This window comes from Anomaloglossus baeobatrachus, chromosome 11 (assembly GCF_048569485.1).
Source record: "Anomaloglossus baeobatrachus isolate aAnoBae1 chromosome 11, aAnoBae1.hap1, whole genome shotgun sequence".
Classification (NCBI taxonomy): domain Eukaryota; kingdom Metazoa; phylum Chordata; class Amphibia; order Anura; family Aromobatidae; genus Anomaloglossus; species Anomaloglossus baeobatrachus.
In genome coordinates, this window is record NC_134363.1 from 115882106 (window position 1) to 115890871 (window position 8766).

Sequence of the window (8766 nt, forward strand, 5' to 3'; positions counted from 1 at the left end):
TGGATCCAAAAACAATTAACGGCACATAACACATAACCAACAAAACACAAATGTAACAGACAACAGAGTCTCACCCTTCTGCTGGCTAACCAGGGATTTAGAATGTCCATGCCTCAGAAGTTCCAGGGCTATTTACTCCAATCCAGCAGCACCCCGCTTTTGGCGGGCACCCACCGAGAAAGGAATCATGCCAGATTTAGGAAGCTGTCTGAGGTCTGCAAAGTCTGTAACAGGTGACTGAACTGTCCCAACCTGAGTGTCCTCCTTAGGTAGTCCTGGTATGATGTTACAATCCTGGCAGCCGGAGTCAAAATCCCTAGGCTGTGGATATGGTCAACAACCGGAACCGGAGTCCCTAGATTGAAGCCATAAGATATCCTGATCCTCTAGTCAGCTCCTAAGAGCTTAGACTGGATCCATCAGCATCCATCAACAACCCCCTGGTGGCTTAAAGAAATCCCTTTTATAGCCACAGCCTTCCACTTGGATACACTGTGTCCTCATCGATTGGTTGGACAAGATCGCCTCTCCCATTGGATGAATCTCAATCTGCATGGACAATGTTCATCCAAATGATGTCTACAGAAAGACTGAGGGTATACATGTAGTCTGGAAGTCACCAACTAGACAATGGCTACTAAGGTAATTACATTAGCAATACACAATTACAATACAATGATTACTGGAAGAGTCTGGAGAAACAATACGTCTGGCTTTCAGTGGCCAACACAATTACATGAGTCAACAAGAGTCTTGTAAAAACAATGAGGGACTTATCCCCCATCTATAAACAATCTATCATCCTGTCTGGCTGAATGTTAAGAAACTTTAACCCATGAGAGTCTATGTCGTCACAGATGTTACCACAACGTGAAAATTCACTAACTTCAGGCCACCTTATAATTTCTAGGGTCCTGTCAAAAGATCCGTGCAGATATTCAAAAATGATGAGAACTTCCTCTTGGACTGTGCAGAGAGGATTTCAGCAACTCACTCTGTCAGTACGGGGCTGAAAAGGATCCTGTGGGGGAAACGCGTCGGGTTTCTTCTGGGAGTTCATCCACCAGCAAGATAAGTTTACCCTTATTGGGACTTATTTACTTACGGGCCCACAATAAATCTGTTGGTCATATGGATTAACTAGAATTATCTAAAAACTATTTCTAGACTTTTTGTATGTCCCTAAATGGGAGTCTGTTTATAGGTTGTCCCAATTGGGAACCGTATATATGACCAACAATAATACGTTTAATACTAACCCTAATACTGACCATGCACAATGTGTGATTGAACAACTCTGACTTCAGCACAACCTGCACCTTCTGAGCTATTGGTTTTCATTTGGCACACTGCTAAGTATAAGGTTGATAGGGATAGTCGACGTTGAGCGGGGGGCGCCCAAAACATTATGGTGCATTAACCTCCGCGGCTAGTAAGGAGTGAGACCAGGGAATTGTAGCTTAGCCTTATAAGCTAATACTCTAACACTATCTTGAGAAATCAATAAATCAATGTACACCGGGCTACCCCTCACACTAGATAGATAACCCTACCAAAGTACATTCACCTCTGCACGACGTTTGCTGTGTGCTCACTGACCGATATAGCTATTTAAGATATTATGATATATGTATGGCTTGATAAGATTTTTTAACTTTGATAATAAATATTGTGTTTTAGAGAGTATTTTTCAGTCTTTTTAGTAATGTGTAATATACAAGGGAGGAGGAAAGAGAAAGAGGACCCCCATGATCATAAATAAGAGTTATACTTTATAGGAGAGAGGGCCCAGCTGATTATAAGAGCTCACACCTTACCAAATAGAGAAACTATGGAAATGGAAAACAACTTTGCCAACCAAATCATGCTAAATTGGGAATATCTGATCTTTGATTACCCAGGTACTGAACAATACTGCACAAGCTATGATAATCCACTAAATGTCATAGCTGCAGGACATTACAGGGGAACCCACGCAGCCACGCTAATAGACTTCGGCCTGCTCTCTGATATTTCATTTGCTAAAAATCTCAATTTTTTATTATAGTACAGTTGGAATAAATCTGTGAATTTTCACTTTTTATATGATGCATGCCAATTTCAGATCGTGCTGGTTCCTTTTTTTCTTTGTTTTGACCGTAGTTATGCTACAAATCTGGTGACTGACCAACACCATACCATGCATGCCTGATTTTGGTTTGCAATATATTCCTCCTGTTGGTAGCTGTTCAGACTCAGCTACCTCACCCCTTTCCACAGGCAATGCTAATTAAGCACCATTCTTGGATCTGGTCCGCCTTTATCAATGGTTGCTGTTTGACACTGGGAGGATCAGTTCTGATATAGTCCTGGTATGTGTAGGGCTTGCTCCACATGCTGGGACCTGGGCTGGTCTCTATCCACAAGTGCCTTTTTTGCAACATGGAAGCGGCTATATACAGGTTGCAGGTATGTGTGCTCCATTATGGTTCTGCTTTTAACTTTATCTAGGAGGCCGCATGGCACATGAAATACAGAATGTAGAGTAGGACCCCCCTATTGAGATTTGCCGTGACGTTGGCAGGGGTGGCTCAAAAAATTGATCAATTATTTGCTAAAAATCTCATTTTTTTATTATAGTACAGTTGGAATAAATCTGTGAATTTTCACTTTTTATATGATGCATGCCAATTTCAGATCGTGCTGGTTCCTTTTTTTCTCTGATATTTCAGCAGTTTGGGAAATGGTGCCAGGCAAGTTTTTTGGGGGAACTATGAATCGAATTTCAATGTGTATGAGGTGTGAGAAACCACCGAATTTCAGAAAAGTTTACTTGAACTTAATCCTTCATGGATTGATACACTAATCTTTACATATAAGTAATCACACAAGAATTCATTCTAAATGTTGTCCACTACTACAACATTCTCTCCTGCTTCCATATGTTTCCCCCAGGTAAAATTAAAAAGGCTATACTCACCTTCGCAGCTGTCGCGGTTGCACCAAAGACTCATGGTGCCAGGGCTCACATGATGTTGTGAGATCACATGAGCCCTGCATCCAATCAGGACTGGCTTCTAACTTCCTACCTTCGGATACAGTAGCAATCAACTGGAAGAGAGCGGCATTCGCAATTCCTGTTGAATAACTAGCTTGTCTAAAGGCGGTGAGACAGAAGTCAGTGCCAATTGGATGTGGGGCTCGCACCGGACATTAAGGTGAGTATAGGCTTTATCATTTTGCCTGGGGTGCCTGGGGCAAACTTGGAATCAGAAGGGGTTGTCCTAGTAGTCCATAACCCGTTAAATAACATACTGGTTAAATGGCTTTGTTTGTGTAATGTTATGTTCTTTGTCTTATTTATTGCTCCTAATAAACTACTTAGATATTAAAAAAGTGCTGCCAGCAAAAAAAAAATATATATATACATTTTTTTAATCCTTTCTAAATGTGTCTCTAATGAACAATTCCTTAGTAATATCAAAGTGACCTCAACATATCTGGTTAGGAGAATATGTATGTTAACTGATGGTAACCAACAGTCTATTTTACAACCCTGCAGTAAAAAAATTATAGACTACTTAAATTGTAACAGAAGGTGTTGTCAGCTCCCCACTGCTGCAGTACCATATGATCCCAATCAAGGCGCACAGATCCAGTCAGAGCTGCCGTAGTATAGGGAATATGGAAGAAAAGTTTGAGGGCAGTCCTTGGGTTTTCATATAATAAAATTAATTTCTTTATTCAATCCATTTAAGATATGTACATGCAGTCAAGAAACAGTAGTTTAGCGTACAGATTTACGCGTTTTGGCATCTCGCCTTACTATATATTTGTCTGATTTGTTCCCCCTGCTCTATAACATGGGACCTGCATATTGGACAGCATTTTCATGCTTACAAGTTCCCTTTAACAAAAATTCCATAACCCTAAAAAAAAAGGAAGGTAAAACAACCAGCGTTATTGTTATGGCTTGTACAGTCTTTAAATTGGACTAGTAAAAAATATACAAAACCCTAACTTTTTTTGTACTTCATTTATAATTTTGTATTTGTTTGTTTTACATGATCCCCTCCTTGACCAAAAGTGCACAGTAATAATATAATGCAACCTATATCTATATGAAGCTTCCCTCCCAGAAAGGAACAAGCGGAAACATCATGCAGTGTTGTTGTGGGGTGTACATGGTATAGTGGTTAAAGTCAGACAATTAAAACAAGCACTCAAAAGTTAAAATGTGTCCTTTTTTAAATATTAAAATAATATTTAAATATTAAAAGAAAAAATCCCTCCCCCCCTGTGCCCTTAACAAAAAAGATGGCCATGAAAAGTTTGGAAGGTTCATGTTCCAAAAGTGAACACCTGCAACAGGCCACAGTATTTGGATGGTCTGTATGTCGGTAACATTGAAAATTTGAAATAAGCATCGGGTTTTAAATTTCTAAATGCAGAGATTTTCATTTGTCTTAAAAAATATTTTTTTTAGAAAGTAAAACCAAAACAAATGCAAAAAATATTACTTGCGGCATGTCTGTCTCACAATTCAGGCAGCATATTCTATTTGACACAAGCCTTTGTTTCAGTAGTTTTCTTCAGTAGCAAAATTAAAAGGGTATTGTACTGTCTTCCTTGAGTTCATTGTGTGAAGAAAAAATAAATGTGTTATTAATGTGCTGTGTTGCAATATACCATGGATCAATAAATCATATTCAGACTGACTCTGCAGATCCATCACCTCTTTTTCACAAGTTTTACAAGTTCAGTTTTTTCTTTGAGTGTTATAAATGTTTTCTCTATGGTAACTGGATAGAGATTCCTTTTGGAACTATTGATTTTATTGAGATGAGTGCATCTGATGATATTGTTTTTTTTCCATGAATTAAATGTCCCTTATTATTATAGATACTATATATACTATATTATTATAGATCGTCGAACGGAGGCCGCGCTCGAGTTCGGTTCGGCGAGCCGTTCAACGAACCTCTCGATCCCCATTGAAACCAATAGGAGGCAAACACAAACACACAAAAACACATTATAAATGTACACATACAGTTAATAAACATTGCCATAACAGTTACCTGTCCCCGCGATGCGTCCTGCACTCGGTCTCCCGCTGCATTTCCTTCCGATAATTGCTGCGTCCTCCCGGTAACCAGCACTGATGATAGGACCTTCCGTGACGTCAAAAAAATCATGTGACCAGTCACGTGTCTATTATTTCATTGGCTATAGACATGGCTTTGATGTCATGCTAGGTCCTGTCAGTGCATCTCTCCAGTACGCGGTGATCGTTTGTGTATCTCCGTGTACCGGCAACATGCATTGGCACATGGTCGACTCCCCGTTCTGCTTCTCCGTTCCGTTATTCACCGGCTGCCACAGTCGGTAAATAACGGAGATCACCATTGCTATAGTAATGCGCCTGTCAACAGTGACGTCACCGCTTACAGGCAGCAGCTTCTCGTCCCTCACGGAGTGAAAAGATTGCACGGGAACAGCAGCGTATTCCTCCCATGCAGCGCTGCTGATGTAGCAGAGCTGCATGGGTTGAAGGAGAAAGAAGACAGAAGAGCAGGATCGTGGAGGGATAAGAGGGAGTAATAAACATGTTGTCTCTAAGTATGTCTGTGTATTTATTTCTATTAAAGTATTTTTTCTCTGTGTGGTGTCTTTTTTTTCAACCCTTTATTGGAGATTCTTAATGGCTGGGTCAAACTTGCCTGACATTAAGAATCTCTGATTTAATACTAGCTAGTAAAACAAAGCTAGTATTAACTCATAATTACCCAGCAAGCCACCCGGCTCCAGGGCTGTTGGAAGAGTTGGATACAGCGCCAGATGATGGCACTTCTATGAAAGCGCCATTTTCTGGGGCGGCTGCGGATTGCAATTCGCAGCAGAGGGGCCCAGAAAGCTCGGGCTAACCTGTGCTGTGGATTCCAATCACCAGCTGCCTAGTTGTACCTGGCTGGACACAAAAATGGGGCGAAGACCACGTCAATTGCTTTTTAATTATTTCATGAAATTCATGAAATAATTAAAAAAAATGGGCTTCCCCATATTTTTTGTTCCCAGCCGGGTACAAATAGGCAGCTGGGGATTGGAAGCAGCCCTCATGTCATTTTTTTGGTGGGCAAAAAACTCCTGCATACAGTCCTGGATGGAGTATGCTGAGCCTTGAAGTTCTGCAGCTGCTGTCTGCTATCCTGCATACACTAGTGAATGCAGCATGCTGAGCCTTGTCATTCTGCAGCTGCTGTCTGCTCTCCTGCATACAGACAGACGGCAGCTGCAGAACTATAAGGCTCAGCATACTCCATCTAGGACTGTATGCAGGAGTTTTTTGCCCCCCAAAAAAATTATGTGGGCTTCGACATGTTTTTGAACGCTAGCCAGGTACAGAAGACAGGTACGAGCTGCCCCCAACCCCCAGCTGCCTATTTGTACTCGGCTGAGAACCAAAAATATAGGAAAGACCATTTTTTTTTAATTATTTCCCTTATTACATGAAATAATTAAAAAACAAATGACGTGGGCTTCGCCATATTTTTGTTTCCAGCCAGTTACAACTAGGCAGCTGAGGAGTGGAATCCACAGCACAGGTTGGCCTGAGCTTTCTGGACCCCTCTGCTGCGAATTGCAGTCCGCAGCCGCCCCAGAAAAGGGCGCTTTCATAGAAGCGCCATCTTCTGGCGCTGTATCCAACTCTTCCAGCTGCCCTAGTGACGAGTGGCTCGCTGGGTAATAATGGGGTTGGGGATAGCTGTATATTATCAACTGTCCCTAAGCCCGAAATTCATGGTGTCATGCCAATATTAGACATGGCCACCATGAATTTCTAGTACCAATAAAAAAAAACACATCACACAGAAAAATATTTTTATTATAAATAAAACAACACAATTAGTGAATCCATCTTTATTGAAATAAAGAACCCCCTCCACAGTAATCCTGTGTCAAGGGTCCCGCGCTATCCAATCCGGATCCAATATCATCTGATCGGTTTGCTGGAAGGCAAAGCGATCAGATGATGTGTCAGGTTCAAGGGCCTGAGCCACATGACACAGCAGCTGATTGTATAAATGGCTTTTATACAATCAGCTGATGCATCAGTGCAAAAAAAAAGAAAAACAAACTACACACTTCAGTGCAGACTCCTGTCCGACGGCATCAGCTTATAGTTTAGCCGGCCGATCGGTAACAAGTCAGCCTCACCGCTCGACTTATAGTGTCAGCTGATTCCGTCAGGTGACTGCATAAGCTGATCATCGCCAGGTCTGAGAAAGAGAGAGAGAAAGAAAGAGAGACAGAAGAGAGAGAGAGACAAAAATAAAGAAGAGAGAGAGGGAAAGAGAGAAAGAAGAGAGAGAGAAAGAGAGAAAGAAGAGAGAGAGAAAAGAGAGAGAGAAAGAGAGAAAGAAGAGAGAGAAATGAGAGAAAGAAAGTAGAGAGAGAAAGGAAAGAAATAAAGGAGAGAGAGAAAGGAGAGAGAGAAAGGAGAGAAAGAAAGGAGAGAAAGAGAAAGGAGAGAGAGAAAGAGAGAGCGAAAGAAAGGAGAGAGAAAGGAGAGAGAGAAAGGAGAGAAAGAAAGGAGAGAGAGAAAGGAGAGAAAGAAAGGAGAGAGAGAAAGGAGAGATAGAACGAAAGGAGAGAGAGAGAAAGGAGAGAAAGAAAGGAGAGAGAAAGGAGAGAGAGAGAAAGGAGAGAGAGAGAAAGGAGAGAGAGAGAAAGGAGAGAAAGGAGAGCGAGAGAGAGAAAGATAGAGAGAAAGAAAGGAGAGAAAGAAGGGAGAGAGAGAAAGGAGAGAAAGAAAGGAGAGAGAGAGAGAGAGAAAGGAGAGAAAGAAAGGAGAGAGAGAAAGGAGAGAGAAAGAAAGGAGAGAGAGAAAGGAGAGAGAGAGAGAAAGGAGAGAGAGAGAAAGACGAGAGAGAGAGCTCACAGCTGATGTTCAGCTCCTCCCCTCAGTGCATAATTAAATAATAATTATAAATATATTATAAATATAATTTAAAAAAAAAAAAATATTTACCGGGACTAGGACTCGCGACCTAATGCTTCTTATGTGAGCTCTCTATCCACTCAGCTACTGCTTCTAATGATAAAGATAGGCAGATTTGGTAATCTTGACTTCTGCATTGCTGAAGTCTCTGATGAATGCGCGATTCACTTGATTGCTACGTGGAGCTGATACAGAGCACTCGAGTTCTGTAGCAGAGCTGATAGTGTCGTGTGGATTACGTCGGACCTGGAGGGGTATTTGAGGATTAATAAATGGGTGAAACAGGGTATTTTTTGTCTTTTATTCCAAATAAAGGATTTTTCACGGTGTGTTTATTTACTTTCACTTTCAGGTTGATCATAGAAGGTGTCTCGGGGAGACGCCTGGCATGATCAACCCCGTTATTACCCCGATTGCCACCGCACCAGGGCAATTCAGGATGAGCTGCGTAGAGTCCGTGACTGTCGAATCTAATGGATGCGGCTATTCCGGCCGGTTGCTGGGTGATATTGTTAGGCTGGAGGACTCCCCATACCGTGGCACTCCCCATTAGAGATGAGCGAACCGGTCCCGGTTCGGCTCGAGGTCGGTTCGTTCGCAAAGTCTTTCCTGATCCCAGCTCTGTTCATCTTGGCTCCTTTTAAAAAACCCAGCAAGCAAGGGTTACTCCAAGCGGAGTCTCCCTTTTTTTTCCAAAAATTGAGCCCCACACACACCCGCCCCTTCAGTGGCAGCAGTTGTGCCCCAGCACAAATATATATATTATGAGTGCAAGCCAAAAAGTT